The sequence below is a fragment of the Canis lupus genome, chromosome 35 (assembly GCF_003254725.2).
Source record: "Canis lupus dingo isolate Sandy chromosome 35, ASM325472v2, whole genome shotgun sequence".
Taxonomy (NCBI): Eukaryota; Metazoa; Chordata; class Mammalia; order Carnivora; family Canidae; genus Canis; species Canis lupus.
Window position 1 is genome coordinate 6,833,266 of NC_064277.1, and position 23,744 is coordinate 6,857,009.

The 23,744-nt window shown below is 45.4% G+C and overlaps 1 long non-coding RNA gene across 1 annotated transcript; it reads right to left on the reverse strand.

Moving 5' to 3' along the window:
• Positions 1–9,727: 9,727 nt before the first annotated feature.
• Positions 9,728–22,228, reverse strand: LOC125754392 (uncharacterized). The gene is made up of 3 exons (XR_007408451.1): positions 20,606–22,228; positions 13,002–13,324; positions 9,728–12,536 (listed from the first exon to the last, which is right to left on the reverse strand). It is a non-coding gene; the product is annotated as an uncharacterized LOC125754392 (long non-coding RNA).
• Positions 22,229–23,744: the final 1,516 nt, after the last annotated feature.

Below are 23,744 nucleotides of genomic sequence, written 5' to 3' on the forward strand. Positions count from 1 at the left end.
ATGAGGTATCTGGGCATGGCTTAGCCCGGTAACTCTGATACACGTCCCTCTCACACTGCTGTAAAGTGTCAGCGGTCATCACAAGGCTTCACTGGGGGGTATTTCACTTTCAAGCTCACTCACGTCAGAGAGGGTCGGCAGGCCTTGAGTCCCCGCTGGCTGTCAACCAGAAACATTAACTTCCTGCCACATGATTCTCTCCATAGGGCTAATCACATTTCAGCTTGCTCCCCTCAGAGCAAGAGCTCAGGAAATGGAGAAGAAGGGAGCAGAGAGACAGGGCAAGCAAGACAACTCATCGTCTTTTGTAACCAAATCTTGGAAGTGACATTCCATCACTTTGCCACTTTATATCGCTGGCTAGAAACAAGTCCCTAGGTCTGTCCTAGGCTTAAGTGGAAGGGATTACACAAGAGTGTGAATACCAGGAAGTGGGGATCATTGGGGGACAATCTTACGGGCTGCCAATCCCAGGGAGTGACCTCATATCTAAAGGGCATGCCTTCACAGGGCAACCATATCAGAATACAAGAAAAAAACTTCCACGGTCATATGGTACAGATGACTCACATCCAACAGCAGGAGGTCTATTCTCTTTTAATAGTAGTTTTCTTTCTTTTTAAGATTTTTAATTTTATTTTTTTTTAAGATTTTACTTATTTATTCATGAGAGACACACAGAGAGAGAGGCAGAGACACAGGCAGAGGGAGAAGCAGGGTCCATGCAGGGAGCCTGACGTGGGTCTCCAGGATCAAGCTGTGGGCCTAAGGCAGCGCTAAACTGCTGCACCACTGGGGCTGTCCTTAAGAGTAGTTTTCAGAGTGATTCCATGTTAGCATCGCTCAGGAAACACTACAAAATATCAATGAAGATCAGTGGGAATCAGAATCTCCAGGGATTGATTTTTTTTTTTTAATTTTAATTTCTCAGTTGGTTCCATCACAGAGCTGGGGTTGAGAATTACTGCCTCAGATGAACAATTTCAAATGCTATGATGCCAAGGCTGGGGTCAAGGTTACTGGATAAAAAGAAGTCATGGAGTCCCGTAGCTTAGAACTCTGCTGGCCTACCTGCTGGGGAATGGGATGACTGGCGAAGTGAGCCTGGATATCTAGGCCTTACGGAGGGCTGGGGCCATCTTAGAGGTAGATGTAAGACTGACAAGAGATAAATGACTTTCTACAACTGCTACCTTAACAAAACTCCCATCAAGTCATGAGGCTATCATGACACTTGCAAGAGTTAGGAAGAAAGGTCAGAGGGAGGGTGAGAGGGAAGTACGAAAAAGAAACCTATCTGTTTCTAGAACTTGTCCTCAACTCTACCTGATGGCTCCAAGGAATTGAACATGGACAACGAAGGAGGCCTACCCAATATAAGTGCCTCATAATCTTTTCTTCTATAGTCCACAGATGGACAAAAATTTGGAACTGGAAGGGTCCTGTAGATTACATCCCCACCTTCACTCATGAGTGAGGAAGCAGAGGCACAGAACGGTCATGTGAAAGATCATGGCATTGTTGGGATTTGAACTCACATCTTTGAACCTGAGCCCAGTGCTCAAATTGCAGGCTTCCCACAGACAGCACATCTCTCTGAATGGGATGGGTTTTATTCTTCCTCCTTCATACCAGTGTGAGAACAAATTCACTCAGGAATTGCCCAAGGGAAAAAAAACATGCATTCTCTTATGGGACTCCATGTCCTTGGACAGCATCTTTCACATAAAGGCTTCAACAAGGGTTAGCCCACAGTAGGTTAGTGGCACGTCATTGGAATGTAATCTACCCTATTTGATGAGAACGAGGCACTCTGTTGATTATAGTCTCCAAATCTCCCAAGATCTCAGCTTGAGCTACATCTGCTCATCAGAGGGAAGAAGTGTGCTTCTGAGATACAACACTGCCCTACCCAGGGGCTTTATCCACAATAATAAAATAGCTCCATTTTTCAGGCAAGTCCAACCTTTACCTCACCTCCCTATGCCTCTCCTTCCTGATCCATATCTCATCCTTATCCACTGCTCTCATTCTCAAGGACCGGGTCTCTCCTGTCCTGTTGCTATGGCCACAAGCCTCGCCCAAAGCATACCAGCACTGTGGTGTTCATACAGGTTGGCCAACATCCAGGCAGATGCAGAGCAGTTGGAGAAGAAAAACATTCTCCTCCGAAAGCTGGTCCAAGGCTGTTCCTGGGTCTCTCTCTCCACTGTGGGATGAGTCTTTCAGAGCTATCCATTGGCTGTCATGTGTGATCGAGAAGCAATTGTTCATGTCTGTGCCCTGCTCCAGCTCCTTGGGAGCCTCTAACCCAAATTTTAAGAGCTAAATAAGGCTGTTCCCAGAGCTCAGGACCCTGGCTGTTTACCAAATATTGAAAACTTTACCAGTTGCCACCAGTTCCAAATCTCTAAGCTCTTAAGACAGTCATGAGGAATGTTGCCCCAAGAGGTCCAGCTCTGCCCCTTTCTCTATGCTCTTGAGTATCCCATGCCCTGAACCGGCTGTCCCAGAATGAAAGAAATCTATGCTAGAGGAGGCAAAGAAGTATGAGGAGAATAGAGATATAATTTCTTTAAAAACAAAGGAAAACCTTGCTGTGTGTAATATGTCCTAAATGCAGAGCTACCCCTGGGTGATTTATGTTGGCCTAATGCTTGCATTCACTGTAGGGTTCTTGAGTGAACAGCAACACTACCAAGTAACATCTGTCTCTTAGAGGTGGACAACCTGCTTTATCCTGGTCAGGATTTTACCTGGAATTCTCCAGTGGGAAAAACGCATACAGGGCACTCTGAAGGTCAAAAAGCAGCACAAAAATGTAGAATGTTGTTTTCATTTTCCACTGCTCTATTCCTGCCCACAAAGCACAGAGGACAGGCTGGCCCCTGCCCCAGGATATGCGTCACTTTGTTAGAGAGCCCTGCCTGGGGGTGGGGGGTGCAGGGAGGTGCTAAACAGGTGTTCACCCAGTGAGAAGGGATGGGGTGGGGTGAGCAGAGGCCACTTCTGCCGGCCAAACCACAGTAATCACAACCACCTTCTGATGTCCAGGGCCACCAGGCCCCCTCCCAGATCTCATTTTTGGCATTAATCAGCCAACTTTGCCATCTTTGCTAAGGAGTCGCTAAAAAAAAAAATGGAATGTTCTGATAGAGCTGCCTTGGGAAGCGAGGTGCTTCATTCTTCTTTAGAAGTAATATAGAAAATTATCTCTTTCCAATGGAAGAGAATAGGGCCGTAAGTTAATAGCTAGTTGAAATTTAATAAGAAAGATGTCAAAAAATGCTACGGTTTTAATCTCATCTTCATAATTTCTGTGCTCACTTGGAATACTTTACTCAGCTTATTATCTAAGCTCAAACTTTTTCATAAAGATCTATAGTTTGATTTTTGAATTGAGGGACAGTGCATTTACCTCTACAGCTTGCGAAGCAAGCCTCAAGTACAAGCCTTAAAATTCAAGCCACATGGCCATGTCCAAGTCCCCGCCAAGTCATTGCCACCAACTTTTTACAGCATCCCGTAAGAACAGAGAAAAAGGACCCTTGGTATAGACTGAAAAGGCCAGTGTTTGGAGGGATGACAGCCGCCACGTTTCCTAGTAGAAATGACAACTCCATCCTCTCTGCAACAGCCCCTCCCCTCCCAGTAGCCAGTCATTTCAATGTATTCGAAATGACTCCTCGTCTCTGCAAAGAGTATCTGGACGAGCAGAGGCCCAGCAGAGTAGGGCAGGAGGAGACCTCAAACAGAACCAAACAAAGAGGGCCTGATGTATCTTCAGAAGTTGCTGGCACTCTATGGAGACACACTGTCTTTTGAAAGACAAGGACAGTTGGAAACTTCTTACACCACAAAGGTTGGCCCCCATCGTGAATGCAAGCACTTTCTCCCTCCTCAGCTCATGACTGTTCTCACCCCATCACTCACAGGCACAGTGCTCAGCCTCACCCGTGCCCAGATCCCCGAGGGACAGCTGCTCCGAGACCCACCCTGAAGCTGAGCAGCAGGATGAGCAATGTTTTCCACTGTGAGCAGGAGACGGGCTGAGCTGCATGTGAGTGAATCATGAAAGCCTGAGCAAGGAGACAGCTTAGGACTGGAAGGGAACTCCACTTAGTAAAGGCTGTGCCCACCCCCTCACCCCCCGCCCAGGAATAGGTCTGGAAAGAGGACCTCCCATTTACCAAATAGGTAAGGAAAAATTCAAGTTGTCATTGTTCTTTCTCTCTCTCTCTCTCTTTCTTTTTTTTTTTTTTTCTTTTTGCTGAGTTTCGAGTATCTGGAAGGCTCACATGCAACTGGCAGCTGTTGACTTCCTGAGCCTGTAAAAAAAAAAAAAAAAAAAAAAAAAAAAGCATCACACAAAGTATAAGGACATGATGGGGCCCAGCACCACAGATTTGGAGTTCAGTAGATGTCAGGTCACATGTGGCTCTCCCACTTCCTAGTCCTGCTGCCCCGGTCAGTCACCTAACCTGTCAGCTGCTTCGGCTGCCTTGTTGTGAGGCTTCAAGGAGAGAGTCCATGTGGCAGGCAGGGGTGGCACCAATGCCAAGTGGCTGGCACAGAAGAGGTGCCCAATAAATCTGCTCTGAGAGGGTGAATGTCTGTATTTTCAGTGTCTGGCGCACAGTAGTCACTTGGTAAATGTCCATTTTGTCCCTTTCCTCGTCCAGATGAGCTGCTACTGGTTCCAATAGCTCCGTCTCTCTATCAAGCCAAAAATACAGCTTGTGGGAGGGGCTGGCTCATCCCTGCGAGGTGCCAGGGGAGGGTCTGCCGTCCAGATTCTGGACCACAGGGTCCGTAGCCCTGCTTGCTGCTTTGCAGGGGACTCTTACAGTTTCCTCTTCCTTCCTTCTGAGCCTCCATGTTCTCCACATTTAAAAGGAGAGGGTTGGACCAGATTCATAGCTGAAAGCCATTTTGTACATCTCTTCATAAGAAACCTTACACAGAACCTCAGCTGAATGAAATAACTCAGGGGAGGGGGCAAAGGCCTAAGGCTGGAGTCTGCTCGGCTCCCCAGCTCATCTGCTAGGAGAAGTTGAATGGAAGGCACCCCCTTCAAAGCCCCTGGGGTTCCCGGGAGCACAGTTAGAGAAACATATTTACGTTCTAAATAAATCACATTTATATTCTAAATCTGACATTTTGTGATTGTTTACAGAGTAACTGAGGCACATTTCTGAGCCTGACAAAGTTAGATTAAGGCTGATATGCAGCACATATCAGAAAAAAATATAACCAAGACTCCCCTATCCCCCACTGCTCAGACCTGAGCTCTGGGAATAAGTCTCTTGGCAGGAAGTCCCTCTTAACTGGTTTCAGCTGGAGACTCCACAGCAGCAACTCTACAGCCCTGGGGGAGAGGAGAGAGGATAGGGAAGTAATGTGGAAAAAAGTATAATCTTATCCTGAAGAGAGCATCTCCTGTGAACATAAACCATTCGGAGGAAAGGGTAGAAATAGAGCCCGCAATAAATTAGCAAGCAATAAGAGAGGGGTGGGGTGCAGGGGAAAGAGCACTAAGCAGGAAATCAAAACACCCAATCCCAGGTAGGCATCAACCGCTGACCTTGAGCAAGTCACACCTGGGTCTCAATTGCCCCGACGACGGTAGGGCTAGACCAGGTAACCTCTATGGGACTTGTCCAGCCATAAACTCCTGCGAAGAATTGCAGGCACTTAAGTAAGTTGATAACAATGTTGTCATTGTTATAGCATTTTCCAGCTACTTGTGTTCATTATCTCTAGTCTTCAACTGTGACATTAGTAACCCATCTGAGGCCACCGTCATGACTCAGGATCTGCATGCAAAGAAAAGAAAAGGGGATGCCTTTGAGTCTGTGAGACCAAGCTGCACAACATCTCCTGGAGGCCTTTGTGCTATGAGTCAAGCAATTGTGGCATATGTGGGCACTTGCCACGTCTGGGAAGGGCAGATAAACCTACACAGGTTGGTAAAATTGTCTAATGATCCGCAAGGATTTAGTATGGCTCAGTTGCTTAGCTAAGGTCACACTCTGAGGGTCTCAGATTTACTATGTTTATAGTATTTATTACTTTTTTTTTTTTTTTAACCTCCTAAACCAAATGACCCTGAAGTTGGAAGCAGGAGGAAACACCACACAGAGGCAGGGAAACTCGATGCGTTGACTTCACCCTGGGTGTGACTGGACTAGGTTTCTTCAGGTCACAGGTGACTCTTACAAGATGATCATTTACCGAAAGGGGGCAGTGAATGAACATGCAGTGTCTTTAGGGACAGCACGCGTCTTGGGTAGGTAACTGTTTGGAATGGAATTCCATCTGGAATCAGATTGCCAGCTTGGTCCCTTTCGTTTTCTTCAGCTTTTCAGTTCCAAGTCTTATCAGGACTAGCCAGGTGGTCCCTGGTTTTATGTATCCAGCTTTGTCAACAGCGGGGAGTGGAGACACGCAGCCAGGTAAGAGGGGAGGTAGGGCAGGGCCGCACTCACCCCTTACGGACAGAATGCACCCCTGTGTACGTTAGAATATTTTCAACTGCAAGTAACAGAACACTCAGCTCAAACCAGCTTTAAAAACAAGGATATTTTTACCTTGATAAAAATATGATAAGAAGCCCAACAAGCTCCAAGGGGATTAAAATTGTGGCTTGGCCATGTCATCAGGAACCCAGTTCCTTCCAGCTTGTGTCTCTACTGTCCTCAAGGTGTTGGTGTTGGCCTCGGGAAGCTCGCCTCATGGTTCGAAGACACTTGAGCAGTCCTGGTTTCACATCCCAGGGCAGGGCCATCAATCTGTGCCACTGCCCAGGACCCTGTGCTCAGAGGGGCCCCACACTTGTGTTATGCTTTGCTGTCGCCATCTTGAAAATCTTACTAATTTGATCCCTGAACTCGGATTTTGTGGGTGAAGCTCTGTAGGGCAGTGGAGCATGCCGAAGAACAGAGGAGATAGACACAGTATGCATGTCCACCCTTGCCTGCTGCCCAATTCACGTGCAGTGTCTGTGATGCCCGTGAGCAGAAAATCCCAGTGGACTCACATGCATGGGTGTCCAGCGAGACCCAAAACCAGTGCCAGGTGAACATGATAAGCCTATGCTGAGTAAGTGAGGACACTAATGATCCCTGGAGGCCAGGCTTTCTGTGCAAACCAGAACTTGCTTTGAACACAGAAGGAAGACAGCAGAGTTCAAAGACAACATGAAAGACCAAGGAACTGTATGCAATCCCTTCTGATTTGTGTTACTTCCCTGGCCAACCACTTTTCAAAATGATGTCCTAGAAAAGAAGACAGAGTGATTGGCTAATATACCTTTGCAGGCTATCCTAGAAGAAAACCCAGTAAAACTCCAGCCTGTAACTCCAAAAGCCTCAATTTCTTGCCTTGTTCCTATCCTTCGACTCCCCCCTCCTCCCTTTCTTTTATCAACAAGGAGCAGGGCAACTACCTGAGTTGTGTGCAATAGTTTATTGCCCTATAAATGTCCGGAATAGAATATCCTCCTCCTAGAAGCAGTTCCATCCGGCCGCTGGCTAGCTGGCTGGTGCCTCTATTCTTTCCTAAAGCAACAGCTAGAGCAACTGCTCTCCAACATCATTAGTCCTCCAAAGATCAGAAAACAGGAGTCTCTACCCCAAAGCTGGGAGGAAGACTTATTTTTCACTGCATGTCCTTTGTGATATTTAAATGTCTTACCATGTGCCAGATTACCTATAAAAAGAATTCGATATGTATATTTTTTTAAAACCACCTCCTCTTACTTGCTTCTGAAAACAGGGCAAAAACACAAAGGCAAACCTTTCATAAAAATGAAAGGGAAATATTAGCTTCTGGAATTACCCTAATAAGAAATATCACAAGTGATCTTGAATTCATCCTGGGAAAAAATACACTCTTTTCTTTTTTCTTTTTTTCTGAGATTTATTTATGTATTTTTTAGAGAGAAAGATAGAGAGACCAAGCGTGAGTAGGAGGGGCAGAGAGAGAGAAAGAATCTCAAGCAGACTCCTGCACTGAGAGTGGAGCCTGACACAGGGCTCTTATCTCACAACCCTGAGATCATGACCTAAGCTGAAACCAAGAGTCAGACACTTAACGGACTGTGCCACCCTGGGGCCCTACAGCTCTTTTCAAAGAGTGACATTAAAATGTCCAAGTCTGGTCACCACTTGTCTGAGAGTTTCTTTGAGAATACTGGCAAGCAACCTGCCCCGCCTGGACTGCTGTGAACATAAGCACTGCAGAGTTCACTCTGTCCAGACCATTGTCACACGACCAGTCCCCAGGCCGGACCTCATGGCTGACTGGCCTTCCTGACTGCCTGACCCCCTCCTTTCTCAGCACAAGAGAGGAAGTGGGTCACACGGGGAGCACATGCTGGCAGTGGGGGGCAGTGCTGGAACAGTTTCTCCTTCCTTCTTCCATTGTACGTTGTTGTGCTTCAGCAACACTCCAAACCAGCTCGTGCATGAACTTGCTGGAGACCTAAGACTGGAACCAGAGGAGAGCTGAAGATGCGTTAGTTCCCCCCAGGACCGCGGCACACCCAGAGGCACAGAACAGGTGCACATAGGAGCCAAAGCTAGAGCCCGGGGAGCCATAACCATTGCCAAGTTCTCTTCCAACACGTTTCCTAACTTCTCAGAGTCGCCCTTCATGTACTTGCCCGAGACCAATTTTTGTCCAGAAACAAGAAGACAACTCTTCTGTTTCTATTTCCACACGGTGGTTCACATAACATTCAAGGACAGAACACAACTTTAAGAATCAACGTCCCTCATTAAAGCAAACTTTTTATTTCTTAGGTAAGATTGAAGATTGTCACAGAAGCAGTGTTGTCTCATCAGGGCTTCTCAACCTCAGCTCTGCTGACATTTTCAGCAGGATAATCCTTGGGTATGGGGACTGCCCTGTGCTCTGTAGGATGTGTAGCGGCTTCTCTGGTCACCACTCACTACATGCCAATAGCACTTTATCCCCTTAGCTTGTGACAACTAAAAAAGGGTCTCCCGTCATTGCCAGATGTCCCCTATGAGGCAGAGTTGCCTCTTATTAAGAACCACAGATCTCGGGACCTGGGTGGCTCAGCAGTTGAGCATCTGCCTTTGGCCCAGGGCCTGATCCTGGAATCCCAGGATCGAGCCCCACATCGGGCTCCCTGCATGGAGCCTGCTTCCCCCTCTGCCTGTGTCTCTGCCTCTCTCTCTGTGTGTCTCTCATGAATAAATAAATAAAATATTAAAAAAAAAGAACCACAGATCTAGAGGAAACTACATTATTGGTTATTATTGGAAAACACCAATAAAAAAGAATATTCACACTTACTCTGGCTTTGTAACCAAATATTATAAGAGACTGAGAGAGCCTGAAGCATTGTCCACTCTGGCTTAATGGTTTCACATGATCTGCCACATACGATCTGCTCACCACAGTGGCCAGAGCCCAGAAAAGCATGCAGGGTGACAGCTGGAACATGTGTTCCTTCAGCCTGGTGTCCTGTGCCTGGAGTTGATGGAGAAGCCACCATGAGCCTCCTTCACAGCCCAGCCCTTTTGCCCAGTGGCTCTTAGCTTCTGTCTCTATAGTCAAAACTGGGCTGAGATTCATGTGATTTGGGACAGGTGCCTTTATGTCTGTGTCTATGTGTATTTCTGTGTTTTTCTGTTTTATCATTTTTTCTAAAGCCAGCATAAAAACAATACATACATACTATTATAAAAACCAAACATTCAGAGTGAACATACATTTATTGTGAATGAAAAGCCTCCTCCCTCTTGCTCCTTTACTCTTGGGGGACATTCACTTATCATTTGTTGTGATTCTTTTGTTGTTGTTGTTGTTGTTGTTGTTGTTGTGATTCTTTGGACCCTTTTCCTTATATTTACATAGATAAGGAAGTAATTAAAATTCTGGGCTTTTAAGATGTAATTCTAGGCTTATTTTTGTATGACTTATTTTTGAAGTATTCCTTGTCAGTACATGTGACTCATTCTTTTTTGTTTTTAAACTTAAATCAATTTTTTTAAAGATTTATTTATTTGAGACAGAGAGAGAGAGTGCACTGCGAGTTAGTGTGCCTTGGGGGAAGGGCAGAGGGAGAGGGAGAGAGAATCACAAGGAGACTCTATGCTGAGCACAGAGTCTACCACCATGACCCTAAGATCATGGCCTGAGCCAAAACCAAGAACCAGAGACTCAACCGACTGTACCACTCAGGTGCTCCTAAATTTGTATCAACTTCACTGAAAATATCAACTCCACTGAAATATAATTAACGTACAACAAAATGCTCCTATGTGACAAATGTGTACCTGTGTAATTGCCCTCACGATCAAAGTAAAGGAGTTTTCAATCCCTCCAGAAATGTTCACTTAAGACCCCTTACCAGCCAATACTCTCCATACTTGGCTCCTGACCTGATTCCTGTCACTATAAATTAGATTTGTCTTTTCAAGAGTTTGTTATAAACAAAATCATGCCGTCTGTACTCTTTTTGTGCCTGGCTTCTTTCTCTTAATATAACATGTTTGCAATTCATCCCTAGTGGTTGCCTATATCAGTAGTACATTCCTTTTTATTGCAAATTAGTGACCCATTGTATGGCTATGTCCCAACTTGTTTATCCACTCACCTATTGATGGGCAACTGGGTTGTCTCCAGTGTGGTCCTACCATGCATAGTTCTATTACAAACACTAGTGGTCAAGTCTCTGTATGGACATGCTTTCACCTCTCTTGGAGAGAACAGATTCCTCAGAGAGCAAATGCTAGGGCTTATGGTAAGTGTATGTTTAACCTTATAGAAAATGCCAAACTATTTCCAAAGGTGGTTATATCAATTGATAGTCCCACTGGCGGTGTACAAATGGGAGTTCCATTTGCTCTATGGCCCAAAAGTTCCTGTTAACTTTCTGAGTTTCAGTATCCTTGTCCATAATAGGGAGATGGTTATGGTATCCTCTTCATCAGGATGGGGGGAAGGATCAAATAATATTGTGCTGAGCCCAGTACCTGGAAAATATTAAAGCTCAATATCTACTTCTGTGGATTACAGATGTCACCATGACATGTGTGTCTTATACACTTGCTGCTAGCTCTTCGATTACTTTTATATTTTCTTCATTTTTTTCACCATCAAACTTCTTGAAAAAGTTTTCAATACCTTCTGTCTTTTCCTGCTAATTCATCAACCCCTGGCCATACGACTGCTAACCCCACTGATGCTCTGAGAATTCTCTCAGTGTCCCCCAGAACTTCTCTATGGATGATTCCTAAACCTGCAACTTGGTTTCAAAAAAGCTCTCCTGAGTCCCGGCCCTGATTCTAGTGTCAGCTGAACATGAGCCTGTTCATGGCCTGCAACATCCCTTCTCCATCTCTGTTCAACAAAGGCTTTTCCAGACTTCCACATGATCCTCAAGTGCCACTTTCTTATAAGTCTTCCTCCATCTCTTAATTCCCAGCTTTGCAGAGCACTTTAGATTTCTATTACTAGTATGGCAAAACAAGTATATAAATATTTAATGTATAAAATTTGAGCCATAGCTCAGACTGTAAAGAAAGAATACTGCAATTGAATCTCAAATATGTCGTTTTCTTTCATGGGACACAAGGCAGGTTATTTGACTTTGCTTTCCTCCTCTGAAAAGTGGGGGAAAACAGAACTCCTGCCTCATAGAATTATTGTGAGGATTAAATGAGGTACTATGTATAGTCCTCAGAACCATGCCTGACCCATCCTGAGTGCTCCATAAAAGTTAATTTCTCATTGCAGTAGGGAGAGCACCCCAGATCCACAGACCAGAGTTTCTCAGCAGTGGTTTTGTCTCCATGTGTACAGGGAGGAACAGACAAGCCACAGGTGGGTCATTTCATACTGAGAATGGTTTTGTAATCAGGAGGAGTCTGTCATCAGCTGAACAAGAAATATCTATCTCTGCATCTACCTAATTTTGGAGGAGAAAGAGTTCAGTAATCATTTATAAAACAAAATGTAATTCGGAGGGCCTGTGTCTGGACTTGTCACAGGAAAACTAAGAGGTCATTCATGATTCTTGGGTGGGGGGGGGGCGGTGTCACAAGAACAAGTGAGCAGCTGGTCTTGTCTAAGTCATGGGGGAGGGCTGTTCTTTGCAATAAGCTGTTTCCCAGAACACAAAAGGGTAGGAGATTTTGGAGAACAAAAGTTTAGGGGATTAGCCTCCACTGTTTTCTGGAATCACCCTCAGGGCTCAGGTAAAGTTCAACATTGCCAGTGTCTCTTCTTCTTCAACACAATCATGAGATTGTGCTGGAACAAATATGTTTGGAAATGAGGCAATGAAGATGTCCAGATCTGCACCACTGTTAGTCCAGATTTGATCACCACGTGTAAAGTTGTCAGCTCAGATTTGGCCACTGTGCACAAATTCAGCTGGAGGCAGAGCTGTTCTCAGGGCTGCTGGATCATGATATACGGATCGAATCATTTGTTAAGTCAATGGCTGCAGAGTAGCATTTCCAGACATATCTCCAAGACATTGTGCGTTTGCCAGGCAGCTGAAATAAAGCAAGTATCTCAATAAAGTGAATATTGCAATAGAGAGAGTCAAATGAAATTTTCTTCTCCAGCACATCTAAAGGTTATGTTTATACTATACTGTAGCTATTAAGTATGCAATAGCATTATGTCTTAAAAAAGTCATATCTTAATTTTAAAAATACTTTGTTGCCAAAAAATGTTAACCATCAACTCAGCTTTTAAAGAGTCATAATCACTGGTCACAGATCACCATAATGAATATAATAATGGAAAAGTTTGAGCTATTGTGAGAATGACCAAATGTGACACAGAGATACAAAGTAAGCAAATGTGTTGAGGAAATGGCACCAATAGGCTTGATTGATGAAAGGTTGCCACTGACCTTCAATTTGTAAAAAAAAATTGCAATATCTGCAAACACAATAAAACAACCTGTGCAACTCTGGGCAGGATGCATGACCAACACTTGAGATGCCATTTACCTGTTCTGAGAGTCTTGTGAAAGCAGTCTCCTGTGTGGTGTCATCGGTTTCTGGGGACTTTGGTGGAACCTTGGTTTAAGGTCTCCCACTAGAAGGGATGTCCATTCAGAGTAAGGCTTATAAATGTTTTAATTGTGAAATATAAACCCAGGGTTGTACTCCATGTAGTTTTGCAGCAATATGGTGATTCAGAGAGCTATGTAAGGTCCGTCCCTCCTGGTCCAAGATTGGTGTTCAGTGGTATTTTTCTAGAAAACTAGGTCTCATATCTGAAGATCGGGTAAAAGTTGCCATGGAACTTGTGGGGGAAAAGCAGATGTAGCCTGTTGGTAATAAGTATGAGAGTATTTAATAAGACCTTGGCAGTATTTAAAGACATTGGGTTTTATCAGATTAGTATCTTCTAAGGTCCAGGAGGAGGACAGGATCTTCATTGGGCTGATAATTATTTCGGAAGGAGATAATTAATGTTAACTGGAGGGGGAAGAGGAAAGAATCATCAGGGCTAAAGACAAGACTTTGGCCCAAAGGGAAGGATAACTTCCTCAGTGAGCTTCACAAATTCAAGTTTTAGAGCACCATCAACCTATTCTACTTTCCAGAGGATTGAAGATGATAATGACAGTGCAATTTTTGGAGAAAGGAAATACTCATTGAATGTTCCACATAACCTCAGCAATGAAATGAGTTCCTCTATCACTGGAGAGGACCAAAGGCATCCCCCAAGTGACAAAAATTATTTGCAGTAGAAGCTATAATGGTAGCAGTAGCCTTTTGAAAAGAAAAATACAAAAAAAGAAAAAAGAAAAAAGAAAAGAAAGAAAAGAAAAGAAAAGAAAAAAAGAAAGAAAAGAAAAAAGAAAAGAAAAGAAAAAGAAAGAAAAGAAAAGAAAAGAAAAGAAAAGAAAAGAAAAGAAAAGAAAAGAAAAGAAAAGAAAAACCCACTTCTAATTATCTTAAAAACTTAAGGCTAAGGTTACAACACATTCATACTCACAAAACTTTGGGAATTAGATACAACTCATTTGTCAATGAAGACAGGAACATAGGAAACTGGCTCTTATCCTTGTCCTACATTTACATTTTCACCAGGATTGTGTTTCTAACCTATGGGGCAATTTGACATTATCTGCTCAATATGAAGGCTACAGAAGCAACCTCACCAATATGGAGGAGGCCTTTAAGATTACCTTTGCCATGATGTGCAATGTTATGGAGGTTGTGGACTAAAGTTCAGGTAAGGGATAGAGATGAGACCAAGAGACCACCTGGGCATCTCCAAAGCTCATCTGAGTGGATCAAATATCCAACATGTTCCCAATTCGTTTTATCAGACTGAGGTATTAGCAGTCAATGCGCCCTAAGCTCCTTAAGTAGAGTTTCCAATTCTAAAGAAGGTTTGAGCAATGGGAAGTATGCAGGTAATCAAGGAAGTTTTTCTTGGGATGCAGTTGTTATAATAAATTTGTCACACAAGGAGTTTCCTTTCATTTTGAGGATGTGGCTACTATTGTGAACTTCAATTTTGAGAATATTTAGTTCTTGGGTAAAGCTTCCAATAGGCCAGTGATTTGGGTCCCAGTTTTGGTAGGTGACCCACTTTATTTCCATAACATAATACAATCATGGTGTTATGCACCAAAAGCACATTGGCTATAAGCATACAGGGTGAAGATCCCAAAGCATGTTCCTCTTTTTTGTTTATAGAAGGGGAAAAGGACAATGAGTCCAAAACAGGGAATCCAAAAGTGGAAGGAGAAGACAGAGAGGATGTGAAGCTTTGAAATGCAGTTATGGAAGGAAAGTAACTAAAGGCTTTGGGAATGGTCTCCTTAGCCATGAACATAAGGGAAAAACTACAGTGGAAAAATTAGGGGTCCAGTTTCTGCAACAGTCAACTAATTCTGGAAACCCTTGGAGTCACCCTTTGGTCTTAGGGAGAAGGAAATTGAAAGTAGTATGCCCTAAAATAATGCACTTGAGGACTGCATTATTGCATTCTGTTTTTAGAGAGCTTACAGCCTTTTTGAGCAAAAGCTTGGAATAAATAATGGGTGGTGATAAGTGAGTTGTCAAAATCAGGTGAGCAGAAAAAAAAATGTCATCTACATACTGGATAAGGAAAGAACTGCACGGGAGGGTTAAATCTCTCAGGTCTGTATTTAGGGCCTTAGCTGAATAAGTAGGGACCTCAGTAACTCCTAAAACAGGATGGACCATGTGTATTGTTGACTTTTCTGTATGAAGTCAAAAGATATTATGCGTCAGGGTTGAAAAATATACTCGAAAAAGCAGAATATAAGCTGATAACTATGAAGCAAGTGGTGTTGGGTGGAGAGAGGCTAGAATGGCTGAGCTCTTTCAGAACAACAAGAAATCTGAGAGTGATTATTTTGCTGATTGGCCTCAAGCCTTGGACTAGATGGTATCCCATTTGGCTTCTTTGAAGGGAAGATGGAGGTATTACAGGAACTGGATGTAGGAACTACATCTTTCTTGTTAAGGAAGTCTGGAATTATAGGCTGGAGACCTTAAAGGATTCTTGTTTTGGAAGGTATTATGGTAGAGGGTATTATGCTGAGAGTGGTACAGAAAGTTCTTTTCTACTCGGAGAAACTTCCTAGATTTGGTCTATGTCAGTGGAGTGAGCAGCCCAAAGAAAGTCAAGTACCTGAGTTGGTACCTGAGGGTTTAAATGGGGTTCAGGATTTTGACAGAAGAAAGAAAAATCTGATGGTCAATGAGTCATGAAAAGGAAAAGGTATGAGCAGGGAGCTGGGGACCTCAACAGTGAGGTTGTCTCAGGAGCCCCGAATATTGATACTCCAGTTGGAAACCTTTGAAGAAGGTTTACTGAGTAGTGAGGCTAAGCAGAAAGCTGTGCTGGGTAGCAAGGAATCCTAGTGAGACAGGAAGAGGTTCAGAGAAAGGAAATCATGTGGATACTTATCAAGTCCCTCCACAGTATGGCTTTTGTAAAGGGAGGGTGGTGGGAAATACGAGGTGTTAATGGTAGGATGTGTTGTACTTGGACCCCTAGGAAGGGGGGTGGGGTGCCCATTCATAGGAATGACTGTCTCCTTTTGCATGTTAGTGTAGATACAAGGGGACGGTCTCTCAGAGAAAGTCTTCAGGGAGATGAAATTTGGATTCTTGTTCCCTTTTACATTTTAAAGCCAGGCAATCCCCAGTCCAATATCCTTCTTATTGGCGTTATCTACAAATATCTATGGGGAGTTTTGGAGGAAGCAGACTGCCCTGACTTGCTTCTCCTAATTAGTTAAGTTGTAAGGGCTTCGGTTTGCACTGTGTCAATCTGACCTTCTCCGCAATGGTCTCTCCATGGTGTTGTGTGAGTGTACATTTTCAGAGAGAGGAGTATTTTGTTTATTTACAGTGCGCTTTTGGATACTATCTCTAATTTCTGGTTGTAAGCCATTTACAAAATTAGTAACAGAGAGTGGTTAGTTGTCAAGAGCAAGAATGAAGTAGTTCTTCCCAGCATTTTCAAATCTATGTCTGTAGAGGTGGGTTCATCTCTTTGTCTTCTGCAGTCTTGGATTTTTGGCAGACTTTGAGAAAAAACAGTCGGAATGGATTCTAGAGTTCCTCCCCAGTGGGTTTGACCTATAAACCTGGAGGGTGTTCTGACTCTTTCTGAAAGTCCTCATGAAGACTATTTGGCTTTTACAAATCATATAATGGCATCTTTAGGACCACCAGCAGCTGCACAAGTTGTTATAAATCAGGAATCACACGTGAATATCCGCTGGGGACCAGTCTGAATTGATTGTAAACTCTTCCCTACTCTTGTTGTCTAGAAATTCTTTACCAGTAGCATGTAAATCTGAGTAAGTCCTTATTCAGTCTCGAGCTTTCCATCACAGGTAGGAAGCAACAATAGTACAAGTTATGATGGGGAGTTGGGAAGCAGGGAAGACTAGTGGGGCAAGGAGGGATGAAGGGGAGGACTATAGGCCAAAGGAGGAAAAGGGAATCTGCAGACTAAAGGGCAATAGTGGGTGCAGGGAGGCACAAGAGTGGGGCATGTGGAGGGTGCTGGGTGAGGAAAACATTGTGAGGTTTTATGAGGAAAAAGGTGGAGCAGAGAGAGACATTGAGCTGCTCATGAGAGAGACATTGAGAGAGACATTCTTAAGAACAGTATGAGATAGACTGGAGACATTGGCTCATTTATCAGCCTCTTTGTAAAGCAAAATGAGCTGACCATGGTGGACGAGAGATCTTGAAGCCTGAGGTTTGAGGATGCCTCTTAGACAGACAAGTTTTGGGGAGAGTCTAGGGGCCCCAAAGGGACCATTGCAGTTCTAAGTTGTTCTCAGTAAAACCCTGCCACTTTTTGAGATAGGAACGGGATTGTTGCCATAGTGGTAAAGCATATAATCAGAGGGGATTTTCAGAAATGGCTGAGAAGTAGATTCAGAGTTTCCATACTACTTCTGTTGAACAGAAGCCAGCAAATGGACAAAACCAAAAGAGTAGTCCAACTGAGAATCAAACTTAAATCTTTACCATGCTACCACAGATGAATGCCTGGAGCAGAGGACCAGGAGCTGGGATCATGTGGGATCCCTGGAAGGCTAGGTGAGAGAGGAACATGACAGGCTGGAGGGACTTCAGCAACTGGGTGGAGAAGCCCAGGTCCAGATGGGCTTCCAGCCCCATCCAATCACAGTACCAAATTGTCAAAGACAAAACACAAGCAGGTAAGGGCACTGATTTTATTCAGGCTGTTTCAGTAGGGAAATCACCCCAGATCCAAAGACCAGAGTGTCTCACCAGTGGTTTTGTCTAGACATTCTAGGGAGGAGTAGATAAGCCACAGGTGGGTCATTTTACAGTGGGGTGATTTTGTAATCAGAGTCTGTCAGCTGAACGATATGTCTACCTCTGTGTCTAGCAAGTTGTGGGGGACAAACAAGTCAGCTAATCAGTTGTGAAATGAAGACAGGAATTTGGAGGGTCTGAGTCTGGCCTTGTCACAGGCAAACAAGGGAGTCATCCATGAGTCTTGTGGGGTCACAGGAAAGATTGGACAGCGGGTGTCTTAGTCTGCTAGGGCTGCCATGACAGATACCGCAGGCTAGGTGTCTCAAATGACAGAAATTAATGATCTCACAGTTCTGGAGGCTGAAAGTCTGAGATCAAGGTGTTGTCAAAGTTAGTTCCTTCTGAGGCCTCTCTCCTTGGCATGTAGATGACTACCTTCTCCCCGTTCCTCTCATGATTGCCACTCTGTTTATGTCTGTGTCCTGGCCTGTTCTTATAAGGACACCAGTCGTAGTAGATTAGGGCCCCATTCATATGACCTCATTTTAAATTAATCACCTCTTTGGGATGCCTGGGTGGCTCAGTGATTGAGCATCTGCCTTCAGTTCAAGGTGTGATCCCAGAGTCCCGGGATCGAGTCCCACATCAGTCTTCTTACAGGGAATCTGCTTCTCCTCCCTCTGCCTGTGTCTCTGCCTCTCTCTGTGTGTCTCTCATGGATAAATAAATAAAATCTTAAAAAAAAATTACTCACCTTTTTAAAACCCTATCTCCAAATGCAGTCACTCTCTAAGGGACTGAAGATTAGGAACTCAAGACTTCAACATATGAATTTCAAGGGGATACATTCAATTCACAACAGTGGGTCTTAACTAGATCGTTTCCCAGAACACAGAAGGGTGGGAGATTTCAGTCACAAAGTTTGGGGAGGTTAAGCTTCTCTGTTCTTCAAGGAGTGCAAGACTCAGGTGACATTCAACTCTATCAGGAAGGAGCCCCTTCCTTTGCTCTGCCCCCCTAAAGCATCCACGGGCTGGCAGAGGAAGTGGGTGTAGAAATGGGGAGAGGCAGCCAACAGAATTCAGAGAAGGGAAACTGCATCAGTGGGGCTGGTAGTGGGGGACAATGTGATACAAGGTTGACAAAGGCGGGAAATGAGACAGCCGAGCAGAGCAGCGGGAGGGTTGACTCTAAGAGAGAAGATTTTCAGTCATCATCATGAGATGTGGAACCTGGGAGAGCAAGGGGATTTTTTTCCCCCATAAGTCTTCACTGTGATGTTCTATGTAATACCCAATCCTTCACTGCTTCAGAGCCCCCTCAAGAATTTTTTAGTAAATGTATTTATTACTCTTCAACAGCAATAGAGCCCGATCTGTGTTCCTTTGTGTTTATCCCCTGCTGAGAAAGGTCTAGAAGGGGAAGGTAGCAGGAAGGCTCTTCTCATTGTGTGTGTGGGTGGGGATCTCTCACCTACTGGCTATGTGGGCAGGTGTCTCATCTCCTTTCTAGACTGCGAACATTTTAATTATTTATTTTTTTAAATTTTTTAATTTTTATTTATTTATGATAGTCACAGAGAGAGAGAGAGAGAGAGGCAGAGGGAGAAGCAGGCTCCATGCACCGGGAGCCCGACGTGGGATTCGATCCCGGGTCTCCAGGATTGCGCCCTGGGCCAAAGGCAGGCGCTAAACCGCTGCGCCACCCAGGGATCCCGACTGCGAACATTTTAAACGCAAGGACATTTGCTTCATCCTTTTGTAAAAGCAGAGGTGATCGTTAGTTCCCTTTGAAAATTCTAGAAATTGGTCGCTTATGAGTCAATTTAAACCTTTTTCTGCAATTAATTATGATTTCAATCTGTACCACCCTTTGGGGGCATGGACGTTCTAATTTGTCCATTCTCCACAGTGTCCTATGCCTGACGATCTGAACTCTTCTGGATTTCTGACCAGTGGCACTGGGAAGGAGAAAGGCAAAGGCTTGCTTTCCCCTCTTCTGGAGATGGGGAAGTAATGGAGAGGGGAGAGGCGAGAAGGGGAGGCACTCTCTGGTGCATCTCAGGCCCTGGCCGGAGCAGGGAAGGGCGTCACCCTAGGAGATCAGCAGGATGAGGCTCCAGATCCTGGGCCCAACCTCCTTAGCATAGGCCTTCCCAAAGCAATGCTCTTGGATGATCTGAATGTAGCCCCATGTTTGGAAATATGTTCAGAAATAAGACGAGTACCAAGAAGAGAGACCTGGGGGGTGACAAAGCCATCTTCCCACACTGGCTTCCTCCTTCAGACGCCCACTGGTGATTAGCCCTCTGGGTACCCCACTTCCTGCTGCCTCCCCACACTCTAGGGGCCAATGGACATGACAGCAAAGCAGAGGCCTGGAAACCACAAGAGAGAAAGGCCAGACCCAGCATCTGAGTGTGTTTTCTTTTCGGGAGATGCTGCGAAAGTGAGCGGTAATGACTTGCAGTAACCTCTGCCAGCCCCAGGATTCAACAAACGCCCTTCCAAAGGGGGGCCGCTGGCGGCTGCGGCGTGAGGCAGAGCTGCTGGACTGCACAGAGCAGTTTTTATAGCTCTGTTTGGCCTGACAGTTCTCCAACATAGACAAGCTAGGGGACGGATGGTTTTAAGATCCATTTGTGTACCATTAAATCAAACTGCCTGTCTTTCTAAGGGTTTCTGAATTTCCAAACTTTTTAAGCCATAATAGAAAAAAAATCCCAGAAAAATAAATGCAGTTAGAACATAAGGTTTTTCTTGTGCCAATGTCCTCATATCCTCCCCCTGAAAATGACTCCCCTGGGTACTCACCCTCCACCAAAACATCGTGTTGTCTTATAAAATAAAAATGCAGCCAGCAGAGCAAGCAGATGGAGCAGAAAAAGTGAAATGCGGCATTTCTTTGACACTGGCCACTCCACGGCCACCGGAGGAAATATCGTGTCCCACTGAGAACCTAGGTCAACGGGTGCTCCGAAATCACTCCAACGAAAGCACCTATGGCACTCGCTCCTGTCCAAAACTGTTTTCATTCAGAGTCAGCTAACGTGATGTGCTGGGTCAGCAAAGATGACCGTGAAACCAGGACCTGGTTGCAAAACACACTTTCTCCTGTTCGTTTCAGTGTTTGCAGCGTGGCGTTTACACCGGCCCTGGCATCGCTCTGCAGCGCAGAACCATGCTCCGTAAAGCGTGCAACGCAGTCCAGCTGCAGAAGTCGCCTGCATGGGGAGGTGGTTTGCAGGCAGCTACCCAGCATCAGGGAAGCATCCTGTCTGCCACTTCCTGCCCTAGCCCAGCTGCCCCAGAGATGCCGAGGCATCTCTGAATAGCCACCCCCGCCACAAGCAGGGCCCGCGCTCCCGCTGATGAGAGCCGGGGACACGGTCAAGACGGTCAAGACGTGGCCCAGTTCCTGAGAGTGGTGGGGTGAAATCCACCGTGCTTGCAACAGATCCCTGGATTCTGGGCTTCATCTCATTTAAGAAAGACATTGTGTATATTGTTCAAAGTAAATAAAATAATGAGATGAGAAAGAGGAAGAGTCATGGTTTAATTCTCTGAAGAGAGCGGCTCCCTGTGTCTGGAAAGGGCTTAGTTTGTACTTGCTCAGCAGACAGAAGAGTCCCTTCTCTGCCGATGGCCCAGCCACGTGAACCCGCTGGCAGCTGCACAGAACCAGAAGCCGGGCGGCGGCGGCGCCCTTGAAACCAGCCCACTCTGTGTGACCGGGGATTTGTCCCCGCAGACTGATCCATATCCAAGAAAAACCTCTCCCCCTGGTCAGAGACAAGCTTCTCGTTCTCAGCACGAGGCGTCACATTTTCCACGTCCCAGAGCTGGACCTGTTGTCCTAAGGACCCCACACCCAGCACACCCAGTGGAGTTAGGGACCTCTCCATCTCCTGCTGATGGCACGAGGGAAAAACGGACCATGGAGGGAGAAGGGCCGGGACACAACCTTGGGTCAGAAGGCCGGGGATTCCCCTGTGCTATTCTGCCCCTTGACGTCTACGCATCTGGGGGTCAGCCTGTGATGAAACAGCCCGGGCTGGGAGGGAGCCACATGTGACCGCCACACGTGTCTCTGGCGATCTCATTTTCAAACCACTGCGTGCTCCTTTCTAACCACGAAATGGCTGGAGCCAGTCTGGATGCTGTTTATTCATCCTCTACTAAGGTGATGAGCAGCAAAAGGCAGAAAGGTGGGCAAAACCCAACAAGAGTCTTGGAAGAAGATGTGAACCACTGGAACAGACGGCTGCCTAGGGCCTGTCAAGCAGCAGTCTATCCGCAGGCCCCAAGATGCTGTGCTGTAGGCTCAGGGGCTCCTGGGGGTTAGAATCCGGCAGTAAGAGTGCCTTCTCCCCGCCGAGTGTGCACAGGCTCCAGGAGGGCCCAGAGGCCCTGGTGCAGGAAGCAAGGTCTGACTGTCTCCAGGAGCATAGGGCATTGGGAAAGGGCACTTCTTACGGGCCCCCTAACCAGGCCCAGGGGCATCTCCCGTCCCACGTCACTTCCCAATGTGGAATTGGGCCAGCCACAAACAAACGTGGGAGCGCAGGGCATGGCTGGGCACACACAGAAGGCCAGGAGCCGCAACACTGGCCAAGGGCCGGGAGAGAAGCACCATAAAAGGTTAACATTACTTAACAGGTTACTTAACATTGACAAACAGGGAGAAAGGTTCGTTTAGATCCAAAGCTGTTCTCTGCAGCTCATTCACTCCCTCACCCATTCTCCTATGGGTTTCTACAAGTTTCATACCTGTGCACCTGCACACGGCTAGGGCCCCCAAAGAGACAAAAGGAAACACGCCCAGTCGTTTCCCTTCCAGGCTGTGGCTTCCAGTCACTGAAGAGTACTTTGTGTTGCCTGATGAGACTAAACATTCACATGGACGTTCAGAACACGGTCCTCTTGCAGAGAAGTAAGAAACCCGGTCTTATTGGAAGATGCTCCCCTCTGACACCCATGCTTCCAGGGCCTCATCCAGAGCTGGCCCCATGGCAGCTGCGGAATTCTTGCCGAGCTCGGTGTTTCCTTTGTCTCTTCTAGTCTTCAGGTTCTGACAAGTGTATACATTTTCCCCAAATTTTCATGGAAAACTTTGTGCTGTGGAACTTGGTGGGGGGTTTGGTTTCTTGCCTGTAGCTTGTGACCTGCCACTTTGTATTCATCTCCTGAGCTGCGCTGAGAAAAGGGTTCGAGACACCTACTGCCATCCCATGTCTAGAGGAGGCCACAGGGGATGTAGGGGAATGCCCCAGGGGTTGAACTCGAGAGACCTGAGTGTCAGCACCTGTCCCGCCACCCCCTGGCTCTTCGCGCCTCATTTTCACTGCTGTGGGAAAAAAGCCGGGAGTGGGGTTGGTTCAGACTAGGGTTTCTTGGCCTTGGCAGTATTGATTGATGTCTTGGGACAGATCATTCTTGGCTGTGGGGACTGTCCTGCGCATTGTAGGGTGTCTGGCAACATCCTTGGTCTCTACCCAGTAGGTACCAGTAGCACTCGCTCCAGCCACAACAATCAAATGTATCCGCAGTCATCGATAAGTGGCCCCTGAGAAGGAGGATTATCCCCAGTTGAGAACCACTGGTATAGACCAACTCTGTCTAGGTCAGAAGCCGGACGTGATCACTGAGCGTGTGAAATGTGGTTAGTTCAACCTGAGATGCATTCTAAGTATAAAACGCATAGAATGGGATACAAACATTCTAATGAAGAACAACAACAACAACAAAAAAGTAAAATATTCCATAAACATTTTTATATTAATATATTTTTATATTTTTTATTCAGTCCATGTTGCAATGGGAATACTTTTAATACACTGAGTTACGTAAGATAAAAATCATAAGTGTGAATTTTACTTTTTTTTTTTTTTTTTTTTTTTTTACTTTTTATACAGTGGCTACTAAAAAAAAACTGAAAATAATGGCTTGATCT